Source organism: Mandrillus leucophaeus, unplaced genomic scaffold (genome assembly GCF_000951045.1).
Source record: "Mandrillus leucophaeus isolate KB7577 unplaced genomic scaffold, Mleu.le_1.0 Scaffold380, whole genome shotgun sequence".
Taxonomy (NCBI): Eukaryota; Metazoa; Chordata; class Mammalia; order Primates; family Cercopithecidae; genus Mandrillus; species Mandrillus leucophaeus.
The window spans coordinates 476,350-498,312 of record NW_012104032.1 but is presented as its reverse complement, the minus strand read 5'-3'; positions in this window follow the sequence as shown (position 1 = coordinate 498,312).

Sequence of the window (21,963 nt, the reverse complement as noted above, 5' to 3'; positions counted from 1 at the left end):
TAGTAGAGACGGGGTTTCACCGTGTTAGCCAGGATGGTCTCGATCTCCTGACCTCGTGATCCACCCGTCTCGGCCTCCCAAAGTGCTGGGATTACAGGTTTAAGCCACCGCGCCCGGCCCAGGTTTACAACTTAATACATTTTACAAATGCATACAGAAGTATAAGCCCCACCCTTTTCAAGATAAAAACATGTTTATTACATCCAAAAGTTTCATACTGCCTCTTCCTGCACAGAACAACCTCTGATCTGTTCTAGAACTTCATATATATGGGATTATACAGTATGTATTTTTTTTTGTGCCCAGCTTTTTCTTTTCCTTAGAATGTTTTTGAAATTCATCCATGTTGTGTGTTTCTTTCTTTTTATCATTAAGTGGTATTCTATTAAACAAATATACTAAAATGTGTGTATGTATTGCTTATTGAACTTTGTGTTATTTTCAGTTTTTCTGTTGTAAATGAAGTTGCTATGAACATATTTTTATAAGTCTTTTGTAGGCATACATCTTAATTTCCCTTGGAGAAGTAACTAGGAATAGAATTGTGTGGTTGTAGAATAGATGCGTGTTTAATTTTGTAAGAAATTGCAAAAAATTTTTCAAATTTCATTATTCCATGTTACATTTTCATTATCAATACAAGAGGTCATTCCACATCCTCACTAACATTTGTTGTAGCCAGTCTTGGTTTATTCATTCTTCAATGCATGCCAAAATTAGGCAAGCACAACCTACCTTATGCAAGGAGTTGTTAAACGTGAAAAATCATTACTTTCATGGGAAAATATGGTAGCTCACAGAAAGTGAAATTTCTAAATAAAAACCATATTTCTGAAATATAATTATTGCTAAGAAACATTTTATAAAATGACCCATACATATTATTATTTTCTGTTAAAAATAGAAATGTGAGCTTATATACTTAAAATCCATGTAAATGATCAAATAAATTCAATAGGAAAAATGGTCTATTTCAGCGGAAGCCAGAGACTATCATCTAAATATTGACATTTCAAGAAACCGGATATAAATGAAACCAAAGTGAGATATGAAATAATCCTGTGAGGAGAATAAGAAACCTGCCTAAAAATGAATTTTGAAAGTAAGGATAAAATGCAAGGGCATAACTAATGATTGTTCATAGTGTACCTTAGATAAAATGCCAACTCAAGCTAAGGGTGTGTGTATGTGGCAGGGCGGGAGTGGGGGCAGGGGTGTGTGCTGCTAAAATTTAGGTTTTTGAAATCCAAGTTTTACTCCAGAACACTAATTCCTTAGAAGGAGGGCCTTTCCGTCTCAGAGTAATGTTACCCAAAGTATCTTTTCTTAACATTGATAAAGTTGTTTTTCTGCTGTTTGTTAAGATAATGACAGAAGCTCATATCTTGCAAAACAGGGCTTGAGAAGTTGGATATTAAGGTATATCTATTTAAATCTGTTGCATCTGGATTTATAACAATTGTTCCAAACATTCATTTGGATAGACTGAATTCTACTATATGTAGCACTTAGAGTTTGCACTTACTATAAACAACATTCTGAGTAAATCTTCAGCCTTACCAAGGATGCTTCCTTTAAAGACAATTAGAGATAGATTTTTGCATTATTTAGTTTGACTTCTATAGTACTTGAAAGACAAAATATTTTTCAAGTATTCGCCCTGCCTATGTATATCCTGTCTTACTCAGTGCAGACTACAAAATCCATAGACAGATGAAAAATCATTCAATATTTTCTGTTGCTTGTGCAAGATTAAGATTGTCTGACAAAAACCACATCACTTCCAAATTCTTTGCAATTGTAGACCCTTTTCTAACAAAGAAAGTGGGCTGATTTGGGAGTTTAAAGAGAGAGCCTAACATGTGAAATCTTAACAAATATCTTTCTCTGAAAAGAACTAACCCAAAGCTGTGAAAAATCTTTCCTAATGTTTACATTTTAAAAATGTGATTTGAAAGATAATTGCACTTATATAAATTATATAAAACTAATTTGCAAATTATAGAAAAATACTGAGAAAAGTGAGAAAAATCATAGCATAAAAACATAATTGCTGAGCAGAAAAACTCAATGGAATTATGCAAACAAAACTTCACAGAGTCAGTGAAGACCTACATGATAAATTATTGCATAACATAAACAAGAATGATAAGAAGGTAGAAACCATGAGTATGAGTATGAAAATTTTATGTACTTTGTATTCTCCAAAGAGAAAACTATTCTAAAAAAGTTATATACTCTCAAAAAGGCAACTACAAAATTTAAAAATTTTCTATTAAATTTTTATTAATTTAGTAAAATAAAATAGTTTAATTTAATAATGTTTATTAATTTAATTATATAATTTTAATTAAAAAGTTGTTTTGGAAAAATAGAAGTGATAAGTGAAATAATATAAAGCTAGATCTGTTGAATCATTGCTTTAATATGTTTATTAGTCTTAATAATATTATAAAATGAATTAATAATGATAATGTCCACCTCCTGCCATATGGAAAGTAATATCACCCCGCCTCCCCATCTGGAGATTATGAGCCACATGGCAGGGAGGTGTCCACTCCCACCATATGGGGAGTAATATCACCCCCTTCTCCCATATTACACAGTCTGTTTACTTTATTGGGAGTAATATCATCTCCCTCTTTGGAAATTACGAGCAATATCACAGGGGGTGTACAGCACCTGCGAAATTGGGAGTAATATCACCCTCTCCCCTTCTGGATATTAGAAAAAAAAATCAATGGGGGATGTACACCCCCTACAATATTGGGAGTAATATCATACTCTTTCCCCCGGGATATTAGGAACAGTATCACAGGGAAGGTGTACGCCTCCCGCCATATTGGGAGTAATATTATCCTCTCTTACTCTGGATATTAGGAACAATATTACAGTGGGGTGTACAGCCCCTGCGATATTGGGAGTAATATAATTTTCTCCCCCCGTCCTGGGTATTAGGAACAATATCGCAGTGGTGTTTACATTCCCTGTGATATTGAGATATTAGAGTAATATCGTCTTCTCTCTTCCTGGATATTAGGAATGATATCACAGCAGGGGAAGGGTGTACACCGTCTGTAAATTTGAAAGTAATATAATCTTCTTCTTCCCTGGATATTAGAACGATGTCACAGAAGGAACGTACACTTTCTCTGATATTGGGAGTAATATTATCTTCTCCCCGCCCCCCGCTAGATATTAGGAACAATATCACTGGGGGGGGGTGTACACCTCCAGTGATATTGAGAGTAATATCATTCTTTTCCCTGGATATTAGGAAAAACATGAGAGGGTGGATGTACACTCCCTGCAATATTGGGAGCAATATCATCCTCCATCCTCAAATATTAAAAACAATATCCCAGAGAACATGTACATTCCCTGTGATATTTGGAGTAATATTATCCTCTCCCCCAGCTAGATATTAGGAGCAATATCACACGGGGGTGTACACCCCCCTGCGATATTGGGAGTAATATAATTCTCTTTCCTCTTAGATATTAAAACCAGTATCACAGAGGGGGTTTACGACCCCTTCGAAATTGGTAGTAATAATATACTCTCCCTCCCAGGATATTAGGAACAATATTACAGGGTGGGTGTACACCCACTGCAATTTTGGGAGTAATATCATCCACTCCCTTAATGGATATTAAGAACAATATCACAGGCGTGGTGTTTTCCCCACCTGCGATATTGGGAGTAATATCATCCACCTACCCACCTGAATGTTAGGAATAAAATAAATCACAGGGAGGGTGTGTACACCCCCTTTGATATTGGGATTAATATCATCCTCTCCCCTCCTGGATATTATAAACGATATCACAACGGAGGGTGTACATTCCCACGATTTTGAAAGCAATATCATATTCTCCTCCACTGATACTAAAAACATTGTCACACGGATGTGTATGCGTCCTGCGATATTGAAAGTAATTTCATCCTCTCCCCTCCTGGATATTAGGAAGAATATCAATGGTTGGCGGGCGGGGCGGCGGGGGTGGGGGCGTTGTACACCCTCTGCAATATTGGGAGTAATATCATCTTCTCCCCCCTGGATATTAAAAACAATATCACGGGGGGCGGCGGTGTACAACCCCTGCGATAGTGGGAGTAATATCATCCTCTCTCGCCCTGGATATTAGGAACAATATCACGGTGGGAAAGGTGTACACAACATGCGATATTGGGAGTAATATCCACTTCCGCTCTGGATTTAGAAACAGTATCACAGGGGAAGTGCACACCCCCTGCGATGTTAAGAGTAATATCACTGCCGGGCGCGGTGGCTCACGCGTGTAATCCCAGCACTTTGGGAGGCCGAGGCGAGCGGATCACGAGGTCCGGAGATCGAGACCATCCTGGCTAACACGGTGGAACTCCCTCTCTACTAAAAAAAATACAAAAATTAGGCGGGCGTGGTGGCGGGCGCCTGTAGTCCCAGCTAGGCGGGAGGCTGAGGCAGGAGAATGGGGTGAACCTGGGAGGCGGAGCTTGCAGTGAGCCGAGATCGCGCCACCGCACTCCAGCCTGGGCGACAGAGCGAGATTCTGTCTCAAAAAAAAAAAAAAAAAAAAGGTAATATCACTCTCTGCTTCCTTCCCTGGATATTAGAAACAATATTACAGGGAGGTGTATACCAACTGCGATCTTAGGAGTAATATTATCCTCTACCCCCTGGATATTGGAACAATATCACAGAAAAGGTGTACAACACCTGTGATATTGGGAGTAATATAATCCTCTCCACTTCTGCATATTAGAAACACTACCACAGGTGGGGGTGTACATCCCCTACGTTATTGGAAGTAATATCATTTTCTTCCTTTCTGGATATTGAGAACAACATCACAGGAGGGCTGTAAACCCCCTGTGATATTGCGAGTAATGTTATCCTCTTCGCCCGTTGAAATTAGGAACAATATCACAGGCAAGGTGTACACCCCTTGAGATATTGAAAGTAATATCATCCTTTCTGAACCTGGATATTAGGAATAATTATCATGGGGAGTTGTACACTCTCCGCGATACTGATAGTAATATCATTTTCTCCCTGCTATATATTAGGAACAATATCACAAAGGGGGTGTACAACTGCTGCAATATTGGGAGTAACGTCATCTTTTTTTCTTCTGGATATTAGGAACAATACTACAAGGGGTGTGTACACCCCTGCAATATTGAAAGTAGTATCAACCTCTTCTTCCCCGGATATTAGGAAAAATATCACGGGGGGGTGTACACCCCTTGCGATACTGGGAGTAATATTATTCTCTCCTCACCTGGATATTAATATCACAGGAGGGGTGTGATATTGGTGTGGATATTAGGATATCTTAGGGGATATTAGGATATCCCCTAAGATATTGAGAGTAATATCCTCTCCCTCTCTGGATATGAGAAACCATATCACAGGGTGAATGTACATTCCCTGTGATATTGGGAGTAATATCTTTCTCTTTACCCCTGGATATTAGGAACAGTATCACAGGGGGTTTTTACACCTCCTCTGATATTTATACGAATAGTATCCTCTTCTTTCCTGGATATTAAAAACAATATCATAAGATGGGTGTACGCCCCCTGTGATATTGGGAGAAATATTATGCTCTCTTCCCCCGGATATTAGAAACAATATAACAGAAGGGGCGTAATCCCCTGTGACATTGGGAATAATATCATCCTCTGCACCCCTGAACATTAGGAACAGTGGTTCATCCCCTGTAATATTGGGCATAATATCATCCTCTCTCTCTCCCCCTCTCTGAATATTGGGAACAATATCATAAGGGAGGTGTACATCCCCGGTGATATTGGGTGTAATATTATCCTCTCTTATTTTGGATATTAGAAACAATACGACAGAAGGTGCGTACACCCCCTGCGATATTGGGAGTAATATCATCCTCACTCTACCTGGATATTAGAAACATTGTCACCTGGGGGTTGTACACCCCCTGTGAAATTAGGCATAATATTATTATTTTCAACCCTGGATATTACGAACAGTATCACAGAAGAGGCGTACACCCCCTGCGATATTGAGAGTAACATCATCCCTTCCCTTTTTGGATATTAGCAACAGTGTTAGAGTGGGTGTACACCCTCCATGATATTTGGAGTAATATCATCCTCTCCCCCTTTGGATATTCGGGAAATAGAACGTGGGGGTGTACACCCCTAGCGATATTGGAAGTAATATCATCCTCTCACCCCATGAATATTAGGAACAATAACACAGTGGGAGTGTACACCCCCTGCAGTATTGGGACTAATATCCTTTTCTCCCTCTTGTGATATTAGGAACAATATCACAGGAAAAGTGTACACCCCCTGTGATATTGGGAGTAATATCATTTTGTTTCCTTCTGGATATTAGGATCAATATCACGGGGTGGATGTACACCCCCTGCGACATTGGGAATAATATTTTTCTCTTCTTCCCTGGATATTAGAAAATATATCACAGTGGTGGTGTACACCCCCTGCGATATTGGGAGTAATGTCATCCTCTCCCCCTCTGAATATTAAGAACAATATTACAGGACGCGTATACACTTTCTGCGATATTGGGAGTAACATCATTCTCTTTTCCCCATAATATTTGGAACAATATCACAAAGGGGGTGTACACTCCTTACAACATTGGGAGTGGTATAATCTTCTCCCCCATTGAATATTAGGAACAATATCACAAAGGGGATATACACTTCCTGTGGTATTGGGAATAACATTATCCTGTCTCCTTTGGATATTAGGAACAATATCACAGAGGGATGTACACCCTCTGCGACACTGGACATAATATCATCCTCTCTGCCTCTAAATATTAGAAACAATATCACGGAAGGGTGTACAACCCCTGCGATATTGGGAGAAATGTCATCCCCTCTATAATTGGATACTAGGAACAATATCACAGGGAAGGTGTACACCTGCTGCGATATGGGGAGTAATGTCATCCTTCCCCACCCTGGATATTAGGAACAATATCGCAAGGGGAATGTACACCCGTTGTGATACTGGGAGTAATAACATCCTCTCTCTTCCTTGATATTAGGTACAATATCACAGGGGGATTGTACTCCCCCTGCGATACTGGGAGTAATATTTTCCTCTTCACCCATGGATATTGGGGGTGTACACCCCCTTGTTATATTGTTTGTAATATTTAGGGGGGAGTTGATATTACTCCCAATATCGTAAACACCCTGTGTGTATATTCTCTGTGATATCGTTTGTAATATCCAGGGTGGCAGAGGATGATATTTCTCCCAACATCACAAGGTGCGTACACCATCCTATGACATTGTTTATAACATCCAGGGGAGGAGAGGGTTCTATTACTCCCAATATCGCAGAGTGTACACCTTCCTGTGATATTGTTCGTAATAATCAGAGGGGGAGAGGATGGTATTACTTCCAATACTGCATGGAGTGTTTATAATTTTTCAGGGGGGAGCATAAAATTATTCCAAATATTGCAGAGGGTGTACATCCCCCTGTGATACTGTTTGCAATATCCACTAGGGAAGAAAATGATATTACTCTCAATGTCGCAAAGATTGTATACCCCTCGTGATATTGTTCATAATAACCAGGGGGAAAGAGAATAATATTACTTTTAATATTACTGCGTGTGTACACCCCTTTGTAATATTGTTCACGATATCCAGCGGTGGGAGTATGTTCTTACTCTTAATATCGCAGAGGGTGTACACTCCCTTGTGATGTTGTTCGTAATATCAAGGCAGGGAGAGCATGATATTACCCCTAATATCGCAGGGGGTGTACTTCTGTTACATTGTTTGTAGTAATCAAGTGGAAAGAAAATATTAACCTCAATATCGCAGTGGGTGTACACCGTCCTATGATACCGTTCATAATATCCAGGGAGGGAGAGGATGATATTACTTTCTATATCGCAGCAGGTGTAGAACCCCCTGTGATGTTATTTGTAATATCTAGGAGGGGAGAGGATGATATTACTTCCCATATCTCAAGGGGTTAACACCCTTCTGTGATATTATTCGTAATATCCAGGTGGGGAGAGGATGATATTACTACCGATACCGCAGGAGGTACATAACACCTGTGATATTGTTCCTAATATTCATGCTGTCTCTTCCCGAATATCACAGGAGAGGTGTACACCCCCTGCGACATTGAAAATAATATCATCCTCTGCGCCCCTGAATATTAGGAACAATATCACAGGAAGGGTGTACAATCCCTGCGACATTGGGAGGAATATCATCCTCTCCTACCCTGAATATTAGAAGCAATATCACAGGGGGTGGTTCATCCCCTGTAATATTGGGCGCAATATCATCCTCTCTCTCCCTTTCTCTGAATATTGGAAGTAACATAATTATCTTTTTCCTAGGATATTAGGAACAATATCAACCAGGGGGTGTTCGCTCCCTGAAATATTTGGAGTGATATCATCTTCTCCCCTTCTGAATATTAGGAACAATATCACAGAAGGGATATACACCTCCTGCAATACTGGGAATAATATCCTGTCTCCTTTTGAATATTAGGAACTATATCACAGAAGGGATGTACGCCCCAAGCGACACTGCAAGTAATATCATCCTCTCCGCCTCTGGATATTGGAAACAATATCACAGGAGGGTGTCCACGCCCTGTGATGTGAGGATAAATATCATCCTCTCCATAACTGGACATTAGGAACAATATCACCGGGAAGGTGTACACCTGCTACGATATTGCGAGTAATATCATCCTTCCCCACTCTGGATATTAGGAACAATATCACAAGGGGAATGTACACCCGCTGCTGTATTCGGAGTAATACTATCCTCTCCCTTCCTGGATATTAGGTACAATATCATGGGGTGGGGGGTTGTACGCCCTCTGCGATATTGGGAGTAATATTATTCTCTTCCCAGGTGGATTTTGGGGGTGTGCACCCCCTGTGATATTGTTTGTAATATTTAGGGGGGAGTTGATATTACTCGCAATATCGTAAACACCCTGTGTACAATGTGTGTACATTCTCGGTGATAACGTTCGTAATATCCAGGGTGGCAGAGGATGATATTTCTCCCAGTATCACAGGGTGTGTACACCATCCTATGATATTATTCATAATATCCAGGGGAGGAGAGGGTGGTATTACTCCCAGTATCGCAGAGTGTACAGCTTCCTGTGATATTGTTCATAATATTCAGAGGGGGAGAGGATTATATTACTTCCAATATCGCATGGAGTGTAAACTCACCTGTAATATTGTTTCTAATTTTCAGGAGAAGGGGGAGCATAAAAGTATTCCCAATATCGCAGAGGGTGTACATCCTTCTGTGATATTGTTTGTAATATCCACTGGGGGAGAAAATGATATTACTCTGAATGTCGCAAAGATTGTATACCCCTCGTGATATTGTTCATAATATCCAGAGGGAAAGAGGATGATATTACTTTTAACATTGCAGGGTGTGTACACTCCTTTGTAATACTGTTCATGATATCCAGGGGTGAGAGTATGTTCTTAACCTTAACATCGCAGGGGGTGTACACCCCCTTAGGATATTGTTCATAACATCAAGACGGGGAAAGGATGATATTCCTAGTTTCGCAGGGAGTGGACACCCGCCTGTGATATTTTTGCTGTTATCCAGGCAGGAAGAGCATGATATTACCCCCAATATCTCAGGGGGTGCACACTTTTCTGTTATATTGTTCGTAGTAACCAGGTTGAAAGAAAATATTAACCTCATTATTGCAGGGGGTGTACACCCTCCTGTGATATCGCTCACAATATCCAGGGAGGGAGAGGATAATATTACTTTCTATATCGCAGCAGCTGTAGAACTTCCTGTGATGTTATTTGTAATATTCAGGCGGGGAGAGGATGATATTACTTCTCATATTGCAAGGGGTTAACACTCTTCTGTGATATTGTTCATAATATTCAGGTGGGGAGAGGATGATATTACTGTCAATATTGCAGAGGGTGTACACCCTTCTGTGACATTGTTCATAACATTTGGGGGGTTGAGGATGACATTACTCCCTATATCGCAGGGGTGTACACCTTCCTGTGATATTGTTTGTAATATCCAGAGAGGGAGAGGATGATATTACTCCCAATATCGCAGGAGGTGTACACCTCTCTGTAATATTGTTTGTAATATCCAGGTGGGGAGAAAATGATATTACAGGAAGTATGGAACCCCCTGTGATATTATTGGTAACATCCAAAAGAAAAGCAGATTATATGTCTTCCAATATAGCAAGGGGTATTGTTCTGTGATAGTATTCTGTGATATTGTTCGTAATATCCAGGGAATGAGAAGATAATATTACTCCCCATATTGCAGGGCATGTACACCCCCGTGTGATATTTTTTATAATATCCAGTGGGTAAGAGGATGATATTACTCCCCATATCGCAGGAGGTGTACACTTCCTTGTAATATTGTTCATAATATTTGGGTGGGGGGCGGATAATATTATACCCCGTATCGCAAAGGGTGTACACCCGCCTGTGGTTTGTTCGTAATATCCAGGGAAGGAAAGGATGATATTACTCCCAATATCGGAAAACGTGTACACCCACCTGTGATATTCTCCAAAACATTCAATGGGGGAAAGGATAATATTACTCCTCATATCGCAGAGGGTGTACACTTTTCCTGTGATAATGTTGGTAATATCCATGGGGGGAGAGGATAATATTACTCCCCATATCACAGATGTATACACTCGCCTGCGATGTTGTTTGTAATATTTAGGGATTGAGAGAATGATATTATTCCCCATATCACAAGGGTGCATGCCCCCCTGTGATATTGTTCATAGTATCCAGGGAGGGACAGGATGATATTATTTCTTATATCGCAGGAGGTGTACATTCGCCTATGATATATTTGCAAACATTGTACACCTTCCTGTAATATTGCTCATAATATCTATGGGGGGAGGGGATGATATTACTCCCCGTATCACAGGGAGTGTATACCCCCATGTGACATTGTAATATCCAAGAGGGAAGTGGATATTACTTTCCTGTGATATTGTTTGTAATATCCAAAAAGGGAGAGGGTGATGTTACTCCCAATATCACAGAGTGTGTACACTTTTCTGTGATATTGTTCATAATATTCAGGGAAGGAAAGGATAATATTACTCCCAATACCTCAGGGAATGTACATCACCCGCCAAATGGTTTGTAATATCCAAAAAGAAGAACATGTACTCCCAATATCGCAGGGGGTGTACATCCCCATGTGATACATTGTTTCTAATATCCAGGAGAAAGAGGATAATATTACTCTCAATATCGCAGGGAGTGTAAACCACCCTGTGATATAGTTCGTAATATCTAGGGGGCAAGAGGATGACACTACTCCTCATATTGCAGTGGGTGTACACCCCCCTGTGATATTGTTTGTAATATTTCAGGGAGGGTGAAATAATATTTCTCCTTATATCTCAGAGGGTGTAGACCTTGTAGTATTATTATAGATATTATTCGTAATATCCAGGAGGGGAGAGGATGATATTACTCCGCATGTCGCAGAAGGTGTACACCCATCTGTGATATTATCGTAATATCCAGGGAGGGAGAAGATAATATTACTCCCCATATCGCAAAGGGTGTACACCCTCCTGTGATATTGTTCGTAATATCTGGGTTTGGGATAGGATGATATTACTTCATATATCACAGAAAGTGTACACCCCGCTGTGATACTGTTCATAATATCCAGGGCAGGGAAAGGATAATATTACTTTCCATATCGCAGGGAGTGTGCTCCCCCTTGTGATGTTGCTTATAATATCCAGGGGTGAAGAAAAAGATATTACTCCCCATATCGCAGGAGGTGTACACCCCCCTGTAATATTGTTTATGATATCCAGTGGGGGAGAAGATGATATTACTCCCCATTGCGCAGGAGGTATACACACATTTGTGATATTGTTCCTAATTTCCTGGGGGCGAGAGAATAATATTACTTCTCACATTGCAGGGTGTGTACATCCCCTGTGATATTGTTTGCAATATTTAGGGGAGGAGAGGATGACATTACTCCCTATATCGCAGGGGGTGGACACTTCCCAGTGATATTGTTCATAATATACCGGGAGGGAGAGGATGATATTAATCTCCATATCATTTGGGGTGTACACCTTCCTATGATATTGTTTGTAATATCTAGTGGGGGAGAGGATGATATTACTCTCCATATGGCATGGGGTGTACACCCCTTTGTGATATTGTTCATAATGTCCAGGGAAAGAGAGGATGATATTTCTCCCTGTATCGCAGGGGGTGTGCAACCCCTTGTGATATTGTTTGTAATATCCAGAAGGGGAAAGAATGATATTACTCTCCATGTCGCTGGGAGTGTACAATCCCTTGTGATATTATTCCTAGTATCCATCGGGGGAGAGGATGATATTACCTCCCTGTGACGTTGTTCTTCATATTCAGAAGAGGAGAGGATGATATTACTCCTCATATCGCAGGGGGCGTACACTTTCCTGTGATATTGTTTGTAATATCCAAAAGGGGAGAGGATGACATTACTCCAAATATTTCAGGAGGTGGACACCCTCCTGTGATATTGTTCGCAATATACAGGGGAAGAAAGGATGATATCAATCCCAGTGTCATAAACACCCTATGTGTACACCCCCCTGTAATATTGTTCGTAACATCCAGGAAGGGAGAGAGTGATATTAGTTTCAATATCGCAGGGGGTGTTCACAATCTTGTGATATTGTTGGCAATGTCGAGGGTGGAAGAGTATGATTCAACTTCCAATGTAGCAGGGGTTGTACACCTTCCTGTGATATTGTTCGTAATATCCTGGGGTGGTGAGAGTATAATATTATTCCCAATATTGCAGAATGTATACACTGTCCTGTGATATTGTTCATAATATAAAGGTGGGGAACGATATTACTCCCAATATCGCAGGGGGGTGTACACACTCCCTGTGATATAGTTTTTAACATCCAGAAGGGAAAGGATAATAATACTACCAATATCACAGACGGTGTACATACCTGCCCCCCCGTGATATTCTTCCTAATATCCAGGGGAAGAAAGGATGATATAACTTTCAATATCGCAGGGGGTGTACACATCTATGTGATTTTTTTCACAATATCCAGGAAAAGAGCGGGTGATATTACTCCCAATATTGAATGGGATGTACACCCACCCTGTGGTATTCTTTCTCATACCCAGGGGGGACAAGATGATATTACTCCCAATATTGCAAGAAGTGTACATTCCCCTGTGATATTCTTCCTAATATCTAGGGGGTGAAAGGATGGTATTAGTTTCAATATCACAGGGGATATATACCTCTCCTGTGATACTGTTTTTAATATACAGTTTGGTAGAGGATATTACTTCCAATATGGCAGAAGGTGTACGCCACCCCCGTAATATAGTTCCTAATATTCAGAAAGTGAGAAGATGGCATTACTCCCAATATCGCAGAAGGTGTAAACCCCCCTTTTAATATCGTTCACAATATCCAGGGGAGTAAGAGGATGATATTACTCTCAATATAGCAGGAGTGTACAAACCCCCTGTTATATTGTCCCTAATATTAAAGAGGGAAAGGAGATGATATTTCTCCAAATATCACAGGGGGTGTACACCTTTCCTGTGATATTGTTCCTAATATCCAGGTAGGGACAGGCTAATATTACTCCCAGTATCGCAGGAGGTGTACGTAACACCTGTGATATTGTTCCTAATATTCATTTGGTAGAGGATGACATTACTCCCAATAGCGCAGAAGGTGTACACCCCCTTTGTGATATTGTTCCTAATACTTAGGGCTGAGAAGATGATACTACTACCAATATTGCAAAGGGTGTACACTCTTCTGTGATTTTGTTCTTAGTATCCAAAGGGGGGAGGATGATATTACTCCCAATATCGCAGGAAGCATACACGCTTCTTGTGGTGGTGTTTTGAATATGTAAGGTGAAAGACAATGTTATTACTGTCAATATCGCAGAGGGTGTACATCGGCCCTGTGATATAGTTCTTAATATCCCAGGAGGGAGAGGATGATATTACTCCCAATATTGAAAGGGGAGTACATTCCCCTGGGATATTGTTCCTAATATTTAAGAAGGGAGAGAATAATATTACTCTTAATACCGCAGGGGGTGTACACCTTCCTTGTGATATTGTTGTTAATATCCAGGGAAGGAGAGGACAATCCTAATATTGCAGGTGGTGTACACTCCCCCGTGATACTGTTTTTAATACGGAGAGTGGGTAAAGATGATATTACTTTCAATATCGCAAGGGGTGTACACCCCCTCTGTGATATTTTTTCTAATATCTATGGAGGGAGATAATGATATTACTCTTAATATCGAAGGGCATGTATAACCTCCTGGTGATATTGCTACTAATATCCAGGGAGGGAGACGACAATATTACTCCCAATATCGCATGGGGTATACACACCCCCTGTGATATTGTTTCTAATATCCAGAGAGAGAGGATGATATTACTTGCAATATTGCAGGGGGTGTACATTCTGCTGTGATATTTTTCCTCATATCCGGGAGGGCGGATTGGATAATATTACACCCAATATAGCAGAAAGTGTACAACTCCCTGCCATATTTTTCCTTATATCCGGGGGGAGACTATAATATTACTCCCTATATCGCAGGGGGTGTACACTTCCCTTGTGATGTTGTTAATATTATTCAAGGGGTGGGAAGACGATGATATCACATCCCCTCCCCATGATATTGTTTCCAATACCCAGGGGGAATTAGGATAACATTACTCTCGATATCACAGGAAGTGTTCACCCCCTTTGTGATATTATTTTTAATATTCAGGTGGGGAGAGGATGATATTACTACCAATATCTCAGGGTAAGGGAACAACTCCTTGTGATATTGTTTCTAATATCCACAAGGGGAGAGGATGATATTACTCCAAATACCGCAGGGGGTGCACACTCCCCCTGTGATATTTTCCTAATACCCAGCGGAGGAGAGGATAATATTACATTCAAGAGCGCAAGGGGTGTACACGCACCCTGTGATATTGTCCTTAATATCCAGGGGGGTAGCGGATAATATTACTTTCAATATCGCAGAAATTGTACACACCCCCTTGTGGTACCGTTTTTAATATCCAGAGGTTAGAGGATGATATTACTTCCAATATATCAGGGAAGGAGAGAATGATATTACACTTAATATCACAGGGGGTGTACACCACCTGTGTACAACCCCCTGTGACATTGTTTTTAATATCCAGGGAAGAGAGGATAATAGATGATATTAATTTCAGTATCACAGTAGGTGTACATCCACGCTGTGACATTCTTTTTAATATCCAGAAGGTGAGTAGTTGATATTACTTTCAGTGTCGCAGGAGGTGTACACATCTCTTTGATACTGTTTTTAATATCCAGGTTGGGAGAGGATGATATTTCTTCCAGTATCGCAGGAGGTTTACTTCCTTCCTCTGATATCGTTTCTAATAACCAGGTAGAAATAGGATGATAGTATTCCCAGTATTGCAGGGGTTGGACACCCCCCTGTAATGTTGTTTCTAATATCTAGGGGAGAGAGGATGATATTACTCCCAGTATTTCAGGAGGCATACATCCCCCATGTGATATTGCTCTTAATATGAGAGGGGGATGATATTACTTCCAATATCGCAGGGGGTGTACACCCCTTCTGTGATACTGTTCTTACTGCCCAGGAGGGGAGAAAATGATATTACTCTCAATATCGCAGGGTGTGTACACCCCTGTGATATTATTCATAATATCCAGGTTGGGGGAAGGTAATATTAAGCCCAGTATTGCAAGGGCTGTACACTTTCCCTGGGATATTGTTCTTAGTATTTAGGAGGGGAGAGAATGATATTATGCCCCATATTGCAGGAGTTGTAAACCCCTTCTAAGATATTGTTTTTAATATCCAGGGGGTGAGAGGGTAATATTACTTTCAATAGTGGAGGGGGTGTACACTCCCCTGTGATATTACTCCTAATATTCAGGTGTGTACTCTCATTGTAATATTGTTTTTAATATTCAGAGTGGTAGACTAAAATGTTACTCCCAACAGCGCAGGGGGGTGTACACTCCCCCATGTGATGTTTTTCCCAATGTCCAGTGGGGCAGAGGATGACATTACTTTCAATATTGCAGGGGGTGTACAACTCCTGTGATATGGTTCCAAAAACCCAGGGAAGAAGATGATGGTGTTAGTCCCAATATCACAGAGAGTGTACACCCCCCCTTTGATATTCTTTCTAATATCCACAGAAAAGAGGATGATCTTACTTCCTATATCGCAGGGGTTGTCCACCCTCCTTGTGATAGTGTTAATAATATTTAGAGGGAGGGACGATGATTTTACTGTCAATATCAGAAGGGGTGTATACCAACTACGTAATAGTGTTCCTAACTTAGAGTGGAAGAGAGGATGATATTAATCCCAATATTGAAGAAGGTGTACACCCCTTCTGTGATATTGTTTTTAATACTCAGGGTGGGAGAGGATGATATTACTCTCAATATAGCGAGGGGTGTACACTCCCGCTGTGATATTGTTTTTAATATCCAGAAATGGAGAGGTTGATATTATTCCCAATATTGTGGAAGGTGTATACACACCCTGTGGTATTGTTCCTAATATCCAGGGAGAGAGACAATTATATTACTCCCAATTTCGTAAGGGGTGTACACCCTCTTTGTGATATTGTTCCTAATATTTAGTGGAAAGAGAGTTACTCCCAATATGGCAGTGGGTGTACACACTTTTTGTGATATTGTCCCTAATATCCAGGGGAAGAGAGGTTGATATTACTCCCCAAATTGCAGGTGTGTACACACCCCATGTGATATTGTTCCTAATATCCTGGAGGGGACAGGATGATATTACTCCCAATATCGCAATGAGTGCACCCTTTGTGTGATATTGTTCCTAATATTTAGGGGAAAGAGATTGAGGTTACTGCCAGTATCACAGAAGGTGTAACCCCCTCCCTGTGATATTGTTCCTAATATCCAAAAAGAAAGAAGATGATATTACTCTCAATATCGCAGGAGGTGTACTCTTCCACTGTGATATTGTTCCTAATATCTAAGGGAAGAGGCGAAGATACTTCTGTCAATATTGCAGGGCATGTACACCCCCACCCCCCATGATATTGTTCCTAATATCCAGGTGGGGAGAGAATGATATTACTCCTAATATCACAGGGGATGTACACCCTACCTGTGATATTACTTTTACTATCCAGGGAAGGAAAGGATAATATTCCTCTAAATATCATAGGGGGTGTACATCCCCTCTGTTATATGGCCCCCAATATCCAGGATAGGAGAGGGTGATATTACACCCAATATTGCAGAAGGTGTACACAACTCTGTGATATTGTTCCTAAATAAATAGAGAGAAAGAGGATGATTATATTCCCAATATCACAGGGTGTGTAAACCCTTCCTTGAGATACTGTTTTTAATATCCAGGGGGAGGAGAGGATGATATTACTCCTAATAGTGCAGGGCGTGTACATCCCCCATGATATTGTTCCTAATATCTAGCAGGGGAAAGGATAATATTACTTCCAATATGGCAGAGGGTGTACACTCCCCGTGTGATATTGATTTTAATACCCAAAATGAAAAAGATGATATTATTCCCAATATTGCAGAGGGAGTACACTTCCCCTGGTAATATTATTCCCCATATCCAGAAGGGGAGAGGATTGTGTTACCTTCAATATCGCAGAGGGTATACACGTCCCTGTGATATTGTTCCTAATATCAAGACAGAAAAGAGATGATGTAACTTTCTAAATCGTAGGGGGTGTATACCCTTCCTGTAATATTGTTCTTAATATCTAGAGGGGGAAAGGATGATATTACTCAAAATATTGCAGGGGTGTACACTCCCGCCCCATTATATAATTCTCAGTATCCACGGAAGGAAGAGGATGATATTACTCTCAATATCGCAGGGGTGTACACCTTCGCTGCCATATTGTCCCTAATATTCAGGGAGGACGAGGATGATATTACCCCCAATATCACAGAAGGTGTACACCCCCCTGTGATATTGTTTGTAATATCCAGAGTAAAAGAGGATAATATTACTTCCATTATTTCAGGGAAGTGTCCACCCCCACCATATGGGGAGTAAATCACTCCCCTCTCCCCGCCTGAATATTATGAGCCACATGGCAGGGGGGTGTCCACCTCCAACCATGTGGGGAGTAATATCTCCTTCCTTCCCCCCCGCCCCGAATATTAGGAGCCACATGGCAGGGGGTTGTCCCTCCCCCTCCCCCACCATATGGGGAGTAATATCACCCCCCTCTCCTCTCCTGGATATTATGAGTCACATGGCAGGGGGATGTTTACCACCTGCCATATGGGGAGTAATATCACCCCCCTCTGCCTTTGTTGATATTATGAGCCACATGGCAGGGTGTTATCCACTCCCCGCCATAAGGGGGATAATATCATTCCCCTCTCTCCCCTTGGATATTAGAAGCCACATGGCAGGGGGGTGTCCACCCCCTGCAGTATGGGGAGTAATAAGACCTCCCTCTCTCCCTCTGGATATTATGAGCCACATGGCAGGGGGTGTCTACCCTCCGATATATGGGTAGTAATACCATTTTCTTCTCTCCCCTTGGTTATTACGAGCCACATGGCAGGGGGATTAACCAAACATCGCTTGTTCTCACTCATAAGTGGGAGTTGAACAACGAGAACACATGGACACAGGGAGGGGAAGGTCACACACCGAGGCCTGTCAGCGCATGGTGGGCTAAAGAAGGGAGAGCCTTAAGAGAAATACCTAATGTGGATGACAGGTTGATGGGTGCAGCAAACCACCATGGCGCGTGTGTATCTATGTAACAAACCTGTACATTCTGCACATGTATCCCAACACTTTAAGTATGTATACTCATATACATATATATATATATAAATATATATATTTATTTCATAAATAATGCATACCCAACACTTAGCACAGGGCTGGCCATAGAGTGAGCAGTCTCATAATGTTAGCTGTTTTCATTTTTTCCTTTATGTCTGAAACTCTAGTAGGTTAATAAGAAGTAAGGGTAGATTTGGAGGCTGGGTGTGGTGGCTCATGCCTGTAGTCCCAGTACTTTGAAGGCAGGCAGATCACTAGGTCAAGAGATTGAGACTGTCCTGGCCAACATGGTGAAACCCCGTCTCTACTAAAAATACAAAAATCAGCTGGGCATTGTGGCGAGCACCTGTAATCGCAGCTACTCAGGAGGCTGAGGCAGGAAAATCGCTTGAACCTGGGAGGCGGAGGTTGCAGTGAGCTGAGATGGCAACATTGCATGCCAGCCTGGTAACAGAGCGAGACTCCTTCCAAAAAAAAAAAAAAAAAAAAAAATTGGAGAAAAGAGAATGAGTTTTAAGGCAATATGAAATTAAATAAAAAGTTTTAAAATTATAATAATATTATCAGCTTATTATGGAAAGTTCAGGAAATACAGGGAAATAGAATTTAAAAAATTATTCATATCCTCACAAAGACTACTTCTATTAAGATTTTGATGGCCAGGTGTGGTGGCTTATGCCTACAATCCCAGCATTTTGGGAGACTGAAGCGGGCAGATCACCTGAGGTAAGGAGTTCAAGACCAGCCTGACCAACATGGTGAAACCCTGTATCTACTAAAATACAAAGCTAGCCCATTGTGGTGGAGCATGTCTGTAGTCCCTGCTCTCCAGAGGTAGGAGAATTGCTTGTATCTGGAAGGTGTAGGTTTCAGTGAGCCCAGATCCTGTCACTGCACTATAGCCTGGGCAACAAGAGTGAAACTCCAACTCAGAAACAAACAAACAAACAAACAAACAAACAAACAAACAAAAAACTTGTCTGGACAAATCCCAGGATGTGGTGGTTCACACCTGTGATCCCAGCACTTTGGGAGGCTGAAGCAGGCAGATCACTTGAAGCCAGTAGTTTGAGACAAGCCTGGACAACATGATGAAACCCTGTCTCAAAAACAAACAAACAAAAATACAGGCATAGTGGCTTTTGCCTGTAATCCCAGCAGTTCTGAACTGTTCATGTTATTACAAACTTTCTGTTATTATTTGGCTGATATTTTTTGAGAATTACATGTACTATGAAACTGACATATAGAGGGAAGAGAGAGCATACATTTGTGAACCAGGTATTATGCTTAATACTGTTGGATAATTTCCTCAGTAATAATAAATAATAATAATAATAAATGCTTAGTTTCAGAATTGCTCATTGGTTCAATTTTAATTTTAGGGAATGTATCTTTCCCTTTTTTTTTTTTTTGAGACAGAGTTTTGCTTTTGTTGCGCAGGCTGGAGTGCAATGGCATGATCTTGGCTCACTGCAACCTCCTCCTCCCAGGTTTAAGCAATTCTCCTGCCTCAGCCCCCTGAGTAGCTGAAATTACAGGTGCATGCCACCAGTACAGCTAATTTTGTATTTTTAGTAGAGACAGGGTTTACCATGTTGGTCAGGCTGGTCTTGAACTCTTGACCTCAGGTGATCCACCCGCCTTGGCCTCCCAAAGTGCTGGGATTACAGGCATGAGCCACCATGTTCGACCTGTAACTCTGAAAGTTTCCTCTTCAAAGTTTCTCTTTTTGTTAAAGAACAAATCATCTGTAAGGAGCACCCTTTCCGCAGAAAGTAAAATTGCCTTGCTGAGAAAACTTTTTATCTAAATACTGATTTTTCTTTGTGGTAGCGAGCAACAAGCATTCTGTTTCTGAATAAACATTTTACTTATAACAAAAAGCTTAGGAAAAGCCTCATGGATTCTGTGACTCACCAGCTGAACTTGAGTCAGGATATTGAGAATGAAGAAAAAGTCAAAGAAGTCAGTTGTGCCATAGCCTGCCAGTGGACATCTGAAAACAGACCACAGGCTTCTAGGCAGAGTGTCAGGAAGAACCAGATTCCCTTCTCCCATTCCAAAATTTGCACCAAGCAGTTTACCTCACTAGCTACCAGGCAAGTGCTTGATTGTCTTTCCAGATGGTTCAGATGATGGAAAATCCTGGTTTTCACTAGAAGCTCCTGTGTCTGCAGTTTTGCCTGAGGACTACACTTCTTGGGGGGCTCACAGGGTGTTCAAAGTGAAAGAAGCTCCAGAGCTGTAACATGGTCATCACACGTCGTGGACATAGGCAAGTCTTGTCATCTTTGTCTTGCACGTATTGCCAAACTTCCATGTTTTTCAACAACCAGTCTTCCTTAACAATTTCCCCTGACTCTGTTGCCACCAACACATGCCCAGGTCTCTTCAGAAATGAGCTATGTATTCCCCAGACCTTCTGGGTTCATCAATTTCTTAAGAAGCTGCTCCTGCTCCTGTCCCAAAGTACCAATGCTGGACCACTTTTCCAGGAAAAAGGATGTAGAAATCTAATTATTCCTCCTCTCCCATATTAAGAGAGAGACAGACCTCAATTGATGCAGATTCCTCTGACTCACATTCAGTTGGTCTTAAGAGGCTTCTGGCTAATGGTTCATGCCCTTCCAGGGCTGTGGGACCCCTAGAGGATTGTGAGGGTAAATTATTCAGGGCAGGCTCCATGTCTCTGCAGACCTGGCATCAGACCTGGACTGTTTGGGGTTCTATTTGATCCCCATGGAAACTCAAAGATACACAAAGGTACACAGCTCACACTGATCTCGTCTGGAGAGTCTGCCTTTTCTCTTGCTGGATGGAGCTGTTCCCTGGAGATTCATTACCATTAGAGTAACAGGGAGCCAGGGTGGTCCCTCACCTCTTACTTTCCTCAACTTTGGGATTGAAAGTTTACTTTGTTCTGATCAAAAAACACAGAAACTTCCAATGAAGTTTAATTGTAACAAAGAAACACAATTGTTAAAGCATTCAAATACTTCTCTTGAGTGCTTATTGTGT